Source organism: Linepithema humile, chromosome 4, assembly GCF_040581485.1.
Source record: "Linepithema humile isolate Giens D197 chromosome 4, Lhum_UNIL_v1.0, whole genome shotgun sequence".
NCBI lineage: Eukaryota > Metazoa > Arthropoda > Insecta > Hymenoptera > Formicidae > Linepithema > Linepithema humile.
The window spans coordinates 15,978,098-15,993,961 of record NC_090131.1 but is presented as its reverse complement, the minus strand read 5'-3'; the positions used below and the strand labels follow the sequence as shown (position 1 = coordinate 15,993,961).

The window sequence follows — 15,864 nt, the reverse complement described above, 5'->3', positions numbered from 1 at the left end:
TGAGTATGTAGCGTGTTTGAAATACGACAATTATTCACCCGTTTACGTAAGAATTATTACCCATTTAGAAGTCTCTATGTAACGCGAAATCATTCGTCTTAATTGATGCCACTAAGTCTGAAACTATGATTAAGTAGCTTCAATCCGAATATGTTGACAATTAAAACTTTTGACCGAAAAACTATTATGTCTCCATTTTATTGTTTTTTTTTTTAATTATCCAGAAAATTGCAATAAATTCAAACTATTGTATCTTATATAATTCTTATTAATTTTTCGAGCTGCAGCTTTAAATGTCACCTGTAACAAGCGTTTGCTAACGTCACGACATTAATTAGTTTATGTGCATGATTATTTTGAAAATGATTTTTTCTTCTCGTAAACATACGTCATGGAATTATAATGTTTAGATGGGATCGTAACCAATCAAAAAATATTTTCCTGCCAATGTCTAGTTTGTCCTACGCCCGTGTTGCGATACAAAAAAATCTACGAAGTTACTGGACCAGAAAAGAACAGATAAACGCATGATTAAATTGATTATTGATCGATTAAGATTATTGTAAAATATCAGTGATAGGTATCAGCGTGTAATATAAATAATTAATGTGTCACTAATTTTATAAATGGAAATAACTGTTTCTCATTATCTTAAATTGGAAAGAAATGCTTTAATGAGCGCGAATACTATTTTTAATGTCTTTCTGTACACATTCCATTATTTATTTAGTTTTAACATTCTTGAAAATATAGCTTTGCGAGAAGGAAATTAATGCAAAAGTCAAAGATTTCATTAAGCAGAAAAACTTGCGCAGCTTGACCTCCGCGATCATTAATACATCCATTTATCTGTTCCCGAGTTTTTTGAAAAAAAAAAAAAGAAAACAAAACCTGATGCATAATTGGTTATCATCGTATGGCACTCCTCTCTCTCTCTCTCTTTCTTTCTCTCTCGTCATTGCGCAAAATGAGCATTCGCACTTATGCCTATCTATGAACAACGCGTGGCCGGTGCCCCGCGCGTACGTAACGAATGTGCATGCGGATAGTTTAAGGCCGCGCGAACGCGTATGCGTTGCACGCATAATCGACGCGGGCACTTTCTCGCACACGCTTCGCGGCCGTATATGCGCACGAGTGCGCGCGACCGCGAATCGCTCTTTCCTTCTGTCAGCGAAGATCGACGACCTTGGCCTCGTGACCATGAGCGCCGGTTGATTCGTTATATTAGCGCGCGGGCGCTACACGGTATTTCATACTTCCCGAGTGATACAGGATGATACAGGAGGAAAGGTCAGGAATACTTTGGGAAATGATAGTATCGCTCGATGCAGGCAAAAGTTCATATAAACATATCTAATTATCCGTTAGGTGTGTTGGCTGATATATGTATACCTCTTATTTTAATTCGGTTACATTTTCGCGTTGATATACGCAAGATATATTGGCAAAAAAAAAAACGCTTGGCGCGTAGCACGTTTTAATGAACAATGCGGATGATGAAGAAATTATTAATATATTTATAAGAAGCTAAAAGTACTTCTATAATTTGAAACGTTAAATTTTTCTAGAAGGAATTTTTATGCTTTACATATGCGCACACGTGTATGATATTTTTTAATTTTTTTATAATGTTTTTTAATACGAGAACAAGAGATTGCAAGAAAAAACGTTGTAAATAGCTGCAATAATATGTTATTGATTTTCTTACGACATGTAATTATATGGTAATACATTATTTACAAACCTGTGTGTAAGCCTTCATTAGAAATAAATCAGTTAATCGCATGCATTATAGATAATGCATCTATATGCAAATTTTCCATGGCAATCTCCTTAGAAGCTATCCCGATATTGATGGAAAAATCGCAGAGCTGATGAAGATTGTCATAAATAATAAAAAAGAAGATGTACACAGACATATTACATTAAACGTCAATCAATTACACGCAATATTGATAGATAGCCTTCCCCACTTCAATCACATTAATAATAAGTGGCAATCGGAATGTAATGATCGAGATAAAAAACGATACGTCATACCTGTGGGTGGGTGATTAGTATGACACGATCGCCGGTAACGTAATATTAGACCACGCATTAAATTAGGATGAAGGTACAAACTGAGAACGGCTGGAGAACTTGAACGCGACTGCATGAGTCACGCTCACGAGTGTGACTCATGAGAAAATCGCCGGTGGAATCCGTGAAAACGTGAAACTAATCGCGCATCCACAATGCATGCGTAATATGTATAAACTGTGCAGAAAACTGGTTACACAGTCAAACTGACATCTCCCTCCGCAGCGATGCATGTCGGCGATCTGATAACAAACCACGTTGAACGCGTATTCGATTTTACAACAACAAATTGGCGACGAAACAACACGTTTCAGGTGAGAACGAGAAAATTTCCAGATTGCTCGAGATACTGAAGTGCTTCCGGAAGCAATAAAATGCGGAAAATTTTCTGGATATGTAAAAACTTTGCGATGATCTCACAACTTCTTCAAGTAATGGGTAGCAATGAGTATGCCATTACACGGATCATTTTCTCAATGCAAGGTCTTTGATGATTACTATTTATATTCTGCCACAGTTTATCGATGCTTCATCATAAAAAAAAAAAAACTTCCATCGGAAAATTTTAAGAAACAAAATATAATTTGTTTCACGCTTTGCGTGATATACGAGCATAAGTGAAATTATTTTAATTGTGCACTCAGATATTTGAATTGTGCGTAAATATAAAATTTGGCGACATGAATCATAATTATTCATCCATATATTATAATTTTGTAACAGGTAGATTTGAGTTTTATCAATATGATAAATGATGAAACAGAATTCTTATCTTACGTATTTCGATGCTTGGTATTAATGCGTATTGCATTATGACGAAAAGTACATAAATTAAAATTCCTCATATGGATTTTTCTTATATTGATCATAAATTAAAAATATGTGCAGTACCGTACATTTTGAGAAAGAAGAGAAAGATTGTGTTACATTAAATATTTATTTCTACTAAATTCGCATATCTTTTGCATTATATATTTTATTTATAAAGTAAGAAAGAAAATTCGATTAAAGTTTAGCGATAAATGATATTACTGTCTTTTATTTTTTATTAGAGATATTAAAGATTTCACAATTATAACACTAATCAAAATAAGACTAATTTAAAGATACTTTGCGAAATCTAGAACTTGATAAAATAGATTAATAGAACATGGATCTTAACGATCCGAAACGATTGAATCATCGCACAAACTACTTGATTTAACGCTTGCTTTCAATTTTATTTTATTTAGCTGAGATTTTATTCATTATTCTAACATTTTATTATTTTGATATCTCATAGAATCTTTGTTGCAAAACGGAAAATGTATTTTCATGATTGTTGCAAATTCTGATAAAAATTTTGTCTTTAAATTTCTTTCCATTTCTGTGAAAAATACGAGTACACGAGATAATAATTTATCTTGTTCTTAAAGGAATTAAATAACTAAATGACAATAATCCGTGTCTTTTATGTCAATGGAGACATCTGTAGAACAGACGATTAACCCGTTTGTACGCGTACGCAGAAACAGTGAGTCAAATCCTGTACCAGAAGAGACACGCGAATTTGCATAAATAGGAAACGTTTGACGTTGTGTGTGCTGCGTGTATCTGTGTGTGAAATTATGCAATAACAAACTTCTTTACCGATTAACAGATTCTTCTCTATCGACCGTGGAAAAAATACAAAGCGGCAAGAAATTGCGCCGTGACGAATTGAGAGTGAGAATACAGGTATATAAAGTATACAATAGTCGCTAGTGTCAGGATCATTATCGAGCTTTACGGCACCACAGCAGTCTGTAATAATAATCCATGCAGTAGCTGATAAGCTATTCTGAAAACGTAATATCGGCACCACGTGTCTGCAAAATCAAATCATAAAACTCATATCAGACTGTGCGATATAGATTGAAGATTGCGAATTGAAGATTAGAGTTTGACCTATCAGGGCAAAATGAGATAAAACTGAGACTACTTGAGACTACTTCAATTTGCAAGTCCGCCCAAAATAATATGCAATCAGTGCAGAAATATTAACATTCTGACTAATTAGAGCATTGATAAAAGTATTTAATAACTGTACTTTTAAATCGTAATTAGATGTGAGATGTGAGAAAAATTATAGACGTAATTATAAAATGTGTTTCGCATATAAACGTGTAAATGTGTAAATGTGTAAATGTGTAAATGTGTAACTGTATCTCGGTCAGTATGCAATTACAACTAATATTCTAATGAATTTAATTGAGTCTTGAACGGTAATCAATTTGCTCGATGCACTAATTAACTTGGATCGTGTGGATGTACAGTAACATTTTCTAATTGTATAATTCAACGCTATGTGATCATTGAAATACAAAATAATGTATTGCTAGTGAATAAAAACATTTTTTTATTTATAGAATTTCTGACAAACAAATTGACTTGATCTTAAAGATATTGTTGATCTGATTGTCAACAAATAGAAAAGGTATTAATTCTTACCTTTTTTAAAACTGACTGACACACTAAATGAGCTGAATTAAATATTAAGCTGATACAAACAAACGCACAAAGTCAAGAATATTTTACTATTCACAAGAGAGAGGAAAAAAAAAGAAATAAACGCGAGTAAAGGCGTCTTGTGCTTACGGCGCCAACGCGACGGACTAACTGCATGACATGCCTTGGGGCAAGCTCGAGTTATCGATTTTATACTTGGCGTAGACCTCCAGAAGAATTTGTCCCAATTATCATTGGTATATTTCTTATGATCGAATCTGACCGAGTCAATCAACATTTCTTTACAAAAATAGAAAATAAGTTATGCAACTAAATTATATAAGATGTATAAAGCGCGGATAAAGATTTATTTCTTATGTAGTTTTTTTTTTTTTTTTTTTTTTTTTCAAAAGTACATAGCACAGCAATTTGTCAGAAATGCAAGAGATAATAGGAAAAAAATTACGCTCTAGATAAAATCTTTTTCTTACGCGTATAAATGTCAAACGGATAATTAATTAAAAAGCTCGAAATTACTTATAGAGAGAACATCTTCCGATGCTTCTATGTATACTTTTCACGGTATGTTTTGTTATTGCTCTAAAGGAAACTATTCTTTTTTTAGCCTCACGCGCGTCTTAATTGGCTGACGTATCCGAGTTATGTGTTTTTATTCGCCCACTCAATGGTAGGTGGCCATGCACGCGGTCATGCACGCTTTGTTGGAGAAAGCATCTGTTTCTACAGAATTCATTTTCGTCATGCATTAAAAATAGATGACATTAAAACAATCAATTTTAGATAATAACGCACAAGTAATCTATAAATTCTCGTATCTCTATAAATTCCAACATATGTGTCACTGCTGACGTATAGCGCGAAAAGTGAATCACAATTTTATCGTCACGTAATAATTTTAATATTTATCTGTTGTCATAAATTGCATATGCAACTAAAATTCTTTATTTTCACAGTGACAAAGTTTCTGATAATCTAATGATTTTTTCCCCTTATATATGTATAAATTGTTTTCCGCAGTTAAGCATCTTTTATCGCTGTGAATCGTTATATTTTTATAATTATAATGTGTCACGTGTATCAACACAATATATCTACATAAATATCTTTCTATCGATAAATTGTCTCATAAAATAAATTTTTATTTTCAGACCGTTGTATATGAAAATATAGGCATGTTGCATGTGTTTAATTTCCATAAAGCCAGCGTCTGCATGATAAGCAATATTTGCTTGTAATGTATTGCGCAAATAAAAACGTCGAAATGTTTTGAATAATTAACATTTGAGTTACTAGATAAATTAAATAAAACCTTACTTTCCTCTTTTCATATATTAAATAAATTTCAAAAATTTGTACATTAAAATTTCTAAAATTATAATAAATTATGTGGACAATGAATATTTTAAATAATAGAAAAATTAAGCACGTCTTAAATTGACTGACAAATTAATTTTATATTAAATTAATATTGTATTATTTTTGTAAATTTGGCTTTAATTAAATTTAATTGCGAATTACTTTATATGGTTATTAAATTTAGGTATTTAAATCGTTCTCATGCGTGAAACATTTATACTGTCACAACTAGAGTCATTTAACATCGCCTTAAAGCTAATATCTCTTTACGTACGTGAAGATTTGTGAAAGGCCGAGCCCAGCCTAAGATCAATTCGATCTTTGCAAAAAATTATCGATACGATTTTTTATCCGCATTTACCAAATTTGCAGAAAATTAAAAATAAATGAAAAATGTTTTCAAGGACAAAACTTTTTCTAGAACCAAAACTTTAAAAGATATAGTGCATTTATTATTTACAATAATCTGCAATTTTATTTTTATCAAATGATGTACACGGAATAGCTCTATTTTTAGCAAGTAGTTTACTAAAAAAGATCAATGATGTCGATAACATTGTTAACTAATTATATACGCAAATCACTTCCTGTTGATGACTTTCTTGCGTAATAGCTTTATTTTTACATAAACAGTAGCACCAAATGCGTAATATATCCCAACCAAATCAATCAAATCAAAGAGTAAACAGTTCAACGTGCCAGATCAAACCGGCATGAATTAATTCATCGAAACATGCATAGGACATTATTATAATAAAATTCTAAGTCTTACTTTTTTCTCTCTTTCTCGATGACGTGTGTTTTTCGAAATCTTCTTTGGAACCAATGAATTTCCCTTGCCAGACTATGCACGGCCGAACATCTCCTACAAGCCGGTTGGAATCTTCCACGTCGATACGCGCGGACAGGAAGCAACCTGACGAACGTGAACGTACTGCGACTTCGTCGCGCGACTCGAAGTGTTCTTCACGCAGCTGGTATCTTTTCAAGGACGGAATAACGGTGTCACCGGCGCGAGAACGATACCGCAACGGCGCGTCGGGTCCACGGAGAGTCCCTTCTTGGCCGACACCTTAGGATTGCTCTCGATAATTTTTGTCCTCGGGAAACGTGACTCGAAGTCTTATCGCGGCACCTGCGACAGAAAATGATCCGCGCGCAAAATCTTCTTTTTTCTGCAAAAGCGTGAAGATAGCGTCGACCAGGAAGCCCGCGGAGTAGCGAACGAAATGATCGTGCCGAGGAACGGACGGCCGTGGTGAGAGGCCGTATAGAACAACGCTGTTGAATATATCGGTCTAACATGTTTGTCGGTATTAGTATGAGCGTGTAGGTGCGCCTCCTCCGCGCTAGTATGTAGATATGTGGCTTTGACGTGGACGCCTGGTGGGGCCTTCACGCGCATTTCCTCTCTCACTCTGTCATTCTTTCTCATTTCGTCTCTCTCTTTCTTTTCTAAGCAACCTTTATATATATATATATGGAAAGTAGCATGCGGGCGTATACACGAACCCACGCAATATGGGCGCATGAGACTGTGCCTCGGAGAGCGAAGCGCCGCAAAGATAGAGAATTCGTCAAATTTCTGACAATGATAATAAAGTGACGTGATCACTCAGATTCGTTTTTTACTTACTATAGTAGTTTGCGATACAGCAGATAATTGCAGATCCCAATTGCTATAAACAATGCAATATGCAAATTACGGAAAGAATGCAAAAAAATGCAGAGAATTTCATTATGTGCATTCTAACAATTCTAACAATAAAAAAGTTTAGTAATAATTGCAATTTTTTTGCGTTGTGATATTTTATACATAATTAAAACATTGTTTAGTCCAATTTGTATTAAATGTTTGTCAGTACATTACATGTATCTGAAAGATTTAGATTCTTTTAATTTTTCGTTTGATAACGCTCTGAAAATTTTAACATAATAGTTTTTTTTTCTAAATTATTATTGCTGATAATGTGTATTTATATATTATGATTTTAAAAATTACAATAATATTAATATATTTTATTTTCACATTACAAGCATAGTTTATGAGTAATGCAATCGAGTTGCATAGAAGATATGCCAAGACTTACGTAATAATTACTAATCAGCAGGTATTTACTAACCGCTCCAAAAACATCTATTATTAACCAAACTGTTTTACGTACAAAGTTTCCCAGATAGTCAAATGTTAGCTAAAATTTCATTAATTTGTTATCAATATGCCAACATTGCAAACATTTGACTATCTGGGTTCTTTGTAATTTATAATCTTTTAGTAGCAATTATACTAATTTTATGTTAATTAATAAAAATATAAATAATTTTTTTTATCAAACCTCTTGTATTTTTAAAGGTTTGAATATTGCTAATTAATTTCTTGTGATATAATCCATTCATTATTTTAATCCATAAATGTGAGAAAAATTACGCGCAAATACGAAATCGGTCTTACACATATCAATATATACTTAATAGCATTTTCGAATGAACGGATTTTGATTCATCGCAGAACAGTTAATCACTATTTTATTATGAATTCAAGTCTTAATGGAGACGATGCAATGACGTCATCAATCGACTTTAGATTGATCAAAATCCGTTTACTTGAAAACGTTATAAGATTCCATAGCTTTATTTGCTGTTGCGCAAATTACATTGATGTATAAGACACTGTAAAAAGAAGAGTTCCTGCAGTCAGTCTAAATTTAAAAGCCTAATTCCATTTCTGATGGCTACCGTTTTCGCATGTACCTATCGCATAGATCTAAAATTAACCACCTACTGTTTTGGACCGAACTAATCATATATCCAATGTTACGAAATGTTTGGAAGTGTTGAAATATTCTAAAACGATGCTGCCTACTCAAGTTGCCTCGACAAAGTAGGAATGCAGTGAGCAAATATCTCACGCATAAGTATGCCTCTTGTTCATGCATAAATCTTTTGGCAAAGATGAATACTTTAATAAAATACGTAGCAATTTTATTTTTCATTAAATTATTACGCACGCAATAGTTGTGTAGTTTAATTAGAATATTATCTCACCTTAACGTTTCCATTTATGATTTTATTTTTACATGATTTATGATTTGAAATGCAAACATTATAAGTGTTTTCATCGCGGTATAGTTTACATGTGCAATAAACTGGGAATTTACTCGGATATTTATTCTATCTGGGAAATCCCGCCCAGCCTTCGGTTATTCACAAACATAAAAATTGCATCGTAAAATCATACAATTATGTAAACATAACACTAAATCAACGTCTATGATCTAATCAGTTAATTATCGTGGCGGCTATCAGTAACGGTACTACTCGTTTGATTAGATACGCGCAGACGTTTTTATTTAAATACAGTAATATTAATTCTAATTGAGAAAACTGCAATTTCGAATTATATTGTGAAAATATCGACATAATCGTATAAATAGATACGATCTAAATATAATATCTAAATATACGTATCTAAATATAGATATATTGAATTGGTATCAAAGTTCAAATTTTGGGATTAAATTCCAATTAATAGTACATTTTATCTCAGCCAAAGTTTAGTTCGCTAGAATTGTGAAGACAATTATAATTTCAATTTTGAAATAAATAAAAATAAGAAATCCTTTTTTATTTTTGTTTCACTTTTTAGTTATCACACATGTGTTTTTAAATTTATTGACGAAGAGAGTAAAAATTCTAAGTACGCAAATCATGTCGCGTAAATTATTCTTCTCTATCTTTTTTTCTTCAGCAATCCTGATTGCAATCACGTACATATGTGGCGTAGATAGTCGAAGCTTATTTGCCGATCATTATCAGAAAATGCAATCATTTACATGTGCATAATTTGTTTAACGCACTTTAGAATCTCGTGAGTTATCGCTTTACCTGTCGGCAGGTAGTTCGGCTGGTCTTGGTTCGTTCAGCTTCGTCGCTTCGTAGAAAAGCGACGAGGTCGCCTCGTAACTCGATCCCGAGAAGCGATTCCTATGAATTTTCATGATTTGCTAGAATCGACCGTAGTTTACGCGGAACCAGTCCGTGTTTTCCGCGAGTCCATTCTCGCACACAGCGCGCGCGGGAGAGGTGTAACCCCATGGCAGGTACACCTTGCCCCAGAAAAACTGGTAACGGTACATTATTCTATATCTGCATATGCATTATATAATGCATATGCAATATGCGATAATTGTTTTACGTTTGCTACACAGCGCGTTTATCTTATTATCAATACCTCGCCGTGGCGTGTCTTATCGTTATGTTGTGCGAAAATATATCTCACGTGTGCAAAATATAATTAATATAATTAAAACAACAGTAATTATAGTTATGTATAATTACTAGTGCAAATTTTCTTTTTGCATTTATAATGAGATTGTACACATATAGACACATTAACATATGCCAGTATTGATAAATGCACTTTTGCTTCAACGCGTTAAGTATTGTAAAATAAATTTTTTTTATTATTGTTACTTAAAAACTTTCTTAAAACTAAATATATCAATTCCGCCGTGCTAAGGTATGTGATGTCATACCTGGCTGCCATCCTTCTGTACGTTACAAGGTCTCAATTACTCTGACGTAGTCATGAAACGATCGATAATAAGCTCGTCGGAGTGCTACCGTAAAGCATACCGGCGTCCGTGGATGCTTTAAACGATACGGACCAATGGTAGAACCAGCATTCAACAATGCCACGCCCCGGCAATCTTGGAGAGATCAGTACCTGTACCAAAAGGATGCTGCCAAGGCAGGTCAGAAATTGTCCCTGCAGCCCAAGCCGATATCAATTCTTCCCGTGTCAATATTAAAACCTTCGTGCATTCGAACGGTTTGAATGAAATTGTCAAGAAGGTAAAATATTCAAATACAATGACGAATTAGTAATAAAAAATCTATTTCTATTTTTCTTTTTAATCACGTACAATGCTCGTTGAAGTTGAATAGCTTTTAAGTTCAAAAAAGAAATGGGAAAAATTGATTATTTTGAAACCGAGATATCTTGATAGGGCAGACCACACTTCTCCGACGAGTGGAGCGTGCCGCAGAAAATGTGCAACGGGTAGCCATTATTATTGCAACATCACGTAAGATGGTGGACTACGTAAGAGAGTAACAAAAAGAGAAAAATCAAGAAAATAAAAAAGCGGATGTATGATTAAAGAATTTGAGGAAAGAAAAATAGCTATGCGATAAAAGACAAGATTACAGAGAGTTAATTAGAATATTATTATTATCGTCTAGAATATGCTTGTATTTTTTAAATTACACATGATTACTCTCGAGTATTGAAGATTAAATCTTGTATTTCACATTGTCACAGGTGTGCCGTGAGTTTGATTGTGCAATAATAATGCAGACTCTGCAATGTTGCAATAAGCGTAGTAAGCATTGATCAATGTTAACAAAGCGAGGCTATGTTCTCCATTTGAATCATGTCTAAAGTCTCGCGTTACTTCAAACCGCAATTGCTGACTCAAGGATTTCAACGTTTTCAGATGCAAAAAGTCTGCTTCTTTCGATCAAAGAAATAAACACAACACACTAAAGTATTATTTAAAATAACACGTTGTGAATCTTTTGCAAATATTTCCATTTATGATAAATAAAATGTTAAAGCAATCTCACATATGATTTTGAGCGCTTTTAATTTGCAAAAATGTAAATTATTATGTTTTAATGTAGCCAACAAAAATTTTTGAGTTTTAGAAATGATAAATTTTGAAAACAGTAAAATAGCTGAGTAAGAATTAAGCGCAATTGATATAACGTATAATATATAAAATTAATTAAATAAAAATAAAATATTTTGTTTCTAGTTCGAGTCTTCTTCAACGAAAAATCGTGCGAACTACAAGAACAAGTTTGCAAAATACATATCTTATTTAAATTAATTTTAATATAATCAGCAAAAGCATATTTAATACATTTCTCTCAGTCTGCCTAAGATCAAATAAATGTAAATTTTCTTATAAAACAAAATTAACAAAATTAAGATAAAAATTAAAAAAAGTAATATTAAGTAGATAAGTGTATGTTTTCACGATTTTCTGAGACAGCTTTTTCGTCTGTAGTTTTTCAGCACGATGGTTGCTGACCGTCGTGTGTCTTTCAAACGCACTCATGCGATTCTAATAATTATGACAAAGAGTAAATAAAAAATACGATGAATAATATGTGGATAACAAATAGCGGTTGAGACGAATCGTTGCTTACTTGGCAAACTAACCCAACGGGTCTGCGCGGAATCTATATGATCTAGCGGTTGTCAAGAGTTTCGCCGAGAACCAGACTCCTTTCTGGTTTAATACGGAAACATTCGACGTCTGGCTCCGCAACATCATGAAACGCACGCACAACAGAGTCTGAGAAAGAAAGTACCAACTACCGGTAGGGTCGACGTCCGGCGAAGGCCGCTAACGACGCCTAATCTTTTCCAAGAAGCTGTCACAACTCGCCGCTCTTCTGGTATCGGGCCGCGTTCACGATCAACCGTGAACTTTTCGATACAATTACTCTCCGATCCAATAAAAATTTCAAACTGTACAGCAATGTACAGGAAGATCAATGCTATTGGTTTTGGCTTAATAGTCAATTTCTTTTCATTACTTTGTTCTATAAAATAAGATCTTTTGATCACAAATTAAAAAAAAAAAAAAAAAACATTTTTATGGTTATTTGAATAATTCACTTCTTTGTTTCCTTCAAATTTACTGTTTCATTAATATATGCGTCATATTATCTAATTTTAAAAGAATATATTCAAAAGCGACATTGCATCATAAATATTTATGTATACAGCAGAGATCTTGGGAACAAAAAATGCTGTTAATTCTTTTGCAAGCTCGTGCACGGCGCTCTCTCACAAGTCAATTCTCTTCCCGTTCATCAATTTGTCGGCTCCCTACTTGTCGTCGATGTTCCCTATCAGGTATATCCAGCAAAAATGTACTGAATGTGTTGGAAGGGATGAGTCTGCCCTTCTCCAAAGAGAGAGAAGACATTACTCTGACATTCATCAGATTGCACCGTGTATTTTAAGATGCTTGCAATTTGTCTCAGCGGTGGACATTTCGCATATGTAACTAAATTCAGTTCTTGCCATCTCTTTTTATACATAAATTTTAATCAACTTCAAAATTGTTTACAAAATATATTATTATTATGATTATTCACGGTAAATTAGAGATTCAATAATTGTTATATTTTTAAGACAGTATTGAAAAAAAATCATTATAAAATCATAAAAAATGTTTCGGAATCGTGATAAAAACTGTGTTTGCAACGCGTTACATTAAATATGACAGGCCGTCGCATCTATCATGCTTAAGCGGAGGCGTTAACGTCACGTTATCTGCGTCGCCTAGTTAATTAGAAGAATTAATTAGCATCGGCAAGTAGCATAATTAATATGCGCAAGCGAGGCGTCTTCCTCCGGATGTCGATGCGCTGTCAAAGATGTCGCGATTTTTGGCACCGCCTGATACGCCACACCTTCGACCACCTACGGCGAATCCGCATCGAATTAATAAAACATTGAACATAATATGCTGTATAAAACATGATATTAAGCATTGCTTCCGGCTTTCAATGATCAATCGAAATACTGTTCATTCTTCAGCGGTCTCCCATTCAACAGAAACTGTATCGATTGCCATAGCGAGATAGCAGAAGGACATTTAAGCAATGTCGCGTACGCGGAGCTCTCTGTCTAATGCCGTAGACATTGCATTGTATTCACAACAATTCTCAATGGCATTCCATTCATTCAGCGTTGTATCATAATTACTCTTGCTACACGATTTTTGCGCTATTGTTTTCGGGAAATGTAGAATAATTTGTAAATAATAGATAAATATAAATTTGATCTTATCTAATATTGAAAAAAAAAAAACGCTTGTGTTAATTTAGGAAATCAAGTCAATTGTTATGCTAATTCCTCCAATATTGTATTTATTATATTTCGTTATAAATTATCTAATTGAGGACGTTTCCGATTATAATAAGATTTTTGTGTAAAAATTTTGGACGTGGCTACGCGACATTAAATGAAGTCAATGGAATGAACATCTACCTTGGTGCAAATCCGACGATCGTTTCCGACAGGAAGTCTGGCCAAAGAGGAAGCCTCCGACTGCGTCAGCAGACGCCGCTCTCTACCGTACACCTTTCATGCCAGCTCGTGCTGTTTCAAATACATTCATGCCTTTTGCATTTGCTCGCACGAGTTCGCCGACAAAGAACGTCGGCACGAAACCTGCGCTGCATTCTTGATGACCCGACGCTCGTTCATACTTCTCGCCCACGCGCGCCGTCCCGCCGTATTGTTTATTGTCATTTAGAAACCGCAATTGTGACTTGATCAGCTGGAATAACGAACTTCCCTTATGTTAATAATTTACTCCGTCCCTTTTTCAATGACAATTGCGACCGTAGTCTAAAAAATACATTGAATTTAGAAATATGTTACATGAAGTCGAGAGAGAAAAGGATTCTCCTTGTGTTTACGGCTTGCTTGTGTATCGGCTGAGAAAGCTGATTTACGGCTTCTACGGATCTCAGTAAAATATCAAATTTCCGTATAATTGACGTCACGAAATAAAGGCCGTGTGTACATATGTTTCACGCTCTTAAAGGATTCCTTGCAAAGTTGGAATAGCCACACGATTCGCGATCGGCAAATACCGCCACACCCTTCCGTGCCGCTTCCGCCCTTCGTTGAGAGATGTTTGCAGCAAATTGGAACCTCCCCTGCCCTTCCTTCCAGTAATTGGCAAGCCATGCGTTGGGCGTTTTTCTCGGTCCGGCCCCGATCCGTAATTGCGACCGACCGACGAACAAACACGCCGTGTACACGCATAGATGGAAGTCAACCATTCCGACGCTACAACGATCGGGAGAACATTCTAAACGTATTACTTCTTTTCTATCGTGAGGTTACAAATAATTGAAGAGCTTGTTTCCAAAACCAGTTCTCTTCACCTCTGCAATTCGTCGTTGTCGCGAAAAAACGTGTGGTCGGTCCTTGCCGCAACTCATATAACAAACATATCGCTCGATTTCGTGTACAATATGTATTTTTTAAAAGCATTTGTCTTTATAAATAATACGACAGTTGTTTTTTTATTTAATTCAACAAGGCGAGATATAAAACAATATAAAATTCAATATCTCGGTTGTTGATTAAATGCGCGTCCGTGCCAACGCAAATTTTAAAAGTCTTACGTCTCTCTAATAATTTGTTAGAATAAAACAATTCATGTGCCTTGTTTATTTTATGTGAAAATTCAATGTAAAGTAACATAGAACGCGTTTTCTTAAAATATAGCCTTTTCTTTAACTTTCATCTAATTTATTTTACAACATATGCATTTTGCAGACGCGACTCATGTTTTTTTAATCACGCGTCGTTATATGAATATTTACATATATACTTTATATATTCAGCGATAGTCGATCCATGGAACAGGTTTCAAGACGCACACACAGAAATTATACGGAGACAGAGAATTGTAAATGGACGATGGAAAAATACTAGCCGGAAGTTAGCGCTCGTCGTTGCGCCCTGTCATCTTGCGGCTCGTAAAAGCTGCTCCTTCCTCACCTCTTTCGTCTTCTCTATTCAAGTGTTTCTTTGCTGCCGGCCCGATGACAGATGGAGCAAAGACGATCGAACGCGATCCATTCGAGCAAATATAATTGCTCGGTTACTGATTGATTTCTGCCGAGACTTTTGTGCAAACCCTATCGCCTGCTTATATCCTCCTTACATCGCCCCGACTTCTCTTACCGCCAGTCTGCTGTAATAATCATTAATTCGAAGAATCGTTCGAGCGACTATACACAGATTATATCACAGACTATTGCACAGATTATATCGCGCTTTACACTTCATCGCAAAGTAGCATATACGCTATAAATACATAACAGACAATAAAC

The 15,864-nt window shown here is 34.5% G+C and overlaps 1 protein-coding gene across 4 annotated transcripts in view; it reads right to left on the bottom strand.

The window, feature by feature from the left end:
• LOC105672299 (uncharacterized) overlaps positions 1-15,864 on the bottom strand; it is a 175,248-nt gene that overhangs the window by 38,185 nt on the left and 121,199 nt on the right. Inside the window, exon 1 of one of the 4 annotated variants that reach the window (XM_067353327.1) lies at positions 6,698-7,280. The exons of 1 other annotated variant lie outside the window; for it this stretch is intronic. The gene's annotated coding sequence lies outside the window, so the exon portion shown is untranslated. Of the gene's footprint in view, positions 1-4,551; positions 5,473-6,697; positions 7,281-15,864 lie in introns of those variants that run through there. 2 more of the 4 variants (XM_067353325.1, XM_067353328.1) reach the window with 2 other exon arrangements.